Raw genomic sequence first — 2,512 nt, 5'->3', positions numbered from 1 at the left:
TTAAGTTTGTGAGTGTGTGATATGGGGGTTGGAGAGATGTTTATTTCGACATTATAAAGAAAAACTTTCGTAAACAATGGCAACACTGCCATGTTGATCTGAGCCTTGCTGTTGAAAAAAAAAAACATTTTAGTGTCTGACTTTCGGCTGTCGCAGCTCCCCTCCGACTTCTCTTCTCATAACAGTCGGTTGCTTTAGCCTTACCACTCAAACACTGCCCTGAAGGTCAACGCGCGGTAAATGTAGGAAAACTAGAGGACTGTCTCTCCAATTACTAATTTGCATAGGATTCTACCACTGAACCATATGGTTGGACACATGGCAAGAAGCTCTAGCTGCTACATGATTTTATAATAAAATATCGAGGGAAATGTTTACAAATTATGTCTTAAAATGAGAGAAGTATTGGACAAGTTTTTTTGTGAAACTTTTGTACTTAATTTTCTAGCTAATACACAACGGTAGTGCCAAAATCGGACTGAACAGCAACATTGGCACGCAGCTTTCGTTTCCACAATTGTATAGCCTTGCTAGCTTAATATGTGCGGTGAAGTTAGAAATAAGAAGTGTTGGTTATTTAAATTGTCACAGCAAAATAAATCGAAATGGCGCTATGACATCACGTGATCAAATGCCAATACATTCTAACATTCTAAGTTCTACAACCGGCTCCATAGCTCAGTGGTAGAGCACTGGTCTTGTAAACCAGGGGTCGCGAGTTCGAACCTCGCTGGGGCCTACTAGGAAATTATAGCTTTTAGGTAAGGGTCAAGAAAGGTTTTCTAGTCAGTGTATCTAGTCATCCACCTGTGTCGCGAAGTTGTTGTTCACACAGTTGCCATATTTTGTCTGCCATTTGCAAGTTTCCAAAATTGCAGTATGGGGAACAGTCCCCTAGATAGCTCAAAGCTGACACCTTGTGGTATGCAGCAGAATAGCACATGGGTGAACGCCAACCTCCGTTTTTACCACTACAACCACACTTTATACAAGTTTTAGGTCTTAGTACTGTAAAATTACACAATAAACACACTTCAATCATAATTTCACCCTCCACAGATTTACAATACTAATACTAAAAATGCTATATACATAGCAAAAGTTGTGGTTATTGTACAGAATTCAATTATGCTAAAGAAAGTGTAAAATAGCCCAAGTGTCCCACTTTTCAAAGTCTTCAGTTGATGACACCCTGCTCATATGAATCAGCCTGTCTTTGTGAGAGGGAGCCTTCATCTGCTTTGACCAGGGTCATTGATATGCCAAGCATTAAATCACATACAGTTGAAGTCGGAAGTATACATACACCTTAGCCAAATACATTTAAATTCAGTTTTTCACAATTCCTGACATTTAATCCTAGTACAAATTCCCTGTCTTAGGTCAGTTAGGATCACCACTTTATTTTAAGAATGTGAAATGTCAGAATAATAGTAGAGAGAATGATTTATTTCAGCTTTTATTTCTTTCATCACATTCCCAGTGGGTCAGAAGTTTACATACACTCAAATTAGTATTTGGTAGCATTGCCTTTAAATTGTTTAACTTGGATCAAACGTTTCAGGTAGCCTTCCACAAGCTTCCCACAATAAGTTGGGTGAATTCTGGCCCATTCCTCCTGACAGAGCTGGTGTAACTGAGTCAGGTTTGTAGGCCTCCTTGCTCGCACACGCATTTTCAGTTCCGCCCACACATTTTCTATAGGATTGAGGACTGGGCTTTGTGATGGCCACTCCAATACCTTGACTGTTGTCCTTAAGCCATTTTGCCACAACTTTGGAAGTATGCTTGGTGTTGGTGAACACATAATAAGGAGAGGGAGTACAAACCATCGACGCTAGACAGAGAGGAATTTGCTTAAGCAAAAGGCAGTTTATTAAACACAGAGATATCTGTTACTGTTAGCTAACATGCATGGGATCCTGCTAATTAACATGCATGGACCTAATCATATAGCACTCTATTAGTGTCAGCTGAGAAGGATGTTTAAACAGAGTTTACAGCATTACTTTATACAATGTAACATAAAGGAAGGGGTCCTTCTTCTAGTCCCTTGATTGGTTCCCGAGGCGTAGGAGGCGGGTCTGCTCTGTCCAGAGCAGATGCCCCATTGGTGCACGGCAGAGTCCTCTGCCCTTGGCACCCGACCAGTAGAAGGGGAGGGGGGTTTGAGAATGAGTGTGCGTCCACAGTGAGATGTCTGTGTGTGTCAAAGGAAACTCGTGAGAAGCAACTGGTGGGGGCCTTGGGCCTGAGGTGTGGGTGTTGTCCAGTTTATCGTACTCCTGTAAGATTAGGCCATCTGGTGTTCTGTTCTTTGTTCGCTACTAAAATGTTATGCACAGACAACTAACACACTGTTAGTATCAGACACATGACACAGAACATTTATTGAAAACAAGCTCCTAACACAATTTGTCTTGCACAACCTCTTGCACAACATATTACTCAGATCAATCTATAACATTTTATATTTACTACGACATTGGGGTCATTGTCCATTTGTATGTGA

General features: G+C 40.9%; 1 non-coding gene across 1 annotated transcript; it reads left to right on the top strand.

Annotated features, from left to right (window-relative positions):
- Positions 1-667: 667 nt before the first annotated feature.
- On the top strand, positions 668-739 carry trnat-ugu. Its single transcript has one exon. It is a non-coding gene; the product is annotated as a tRNA-Thr (tRNA).
- Positions 740-2,512: the final 1,773 nt, after the last annotated feature.

Source organism: Coregonus clupeaformis, chromosome 25 (assembly GCF_020615455.1).
Source record: "Coregonus clupeaformis isolate EN_2021a chromosome 25, ASM2061545v1, whole genome shotgun sequence".
Classification (NCBI taxonomy): Eukaryota; Metazoa; Chordata; class Actinopteri; order Salmoniformes; family Salmonidae; genus Coregonus; species Coregonus clupeaformis.
Note: the sequence above shows the minus strand (reverse complement) of the source record. Positions and strands in the feature narration are given on the sequence as shown.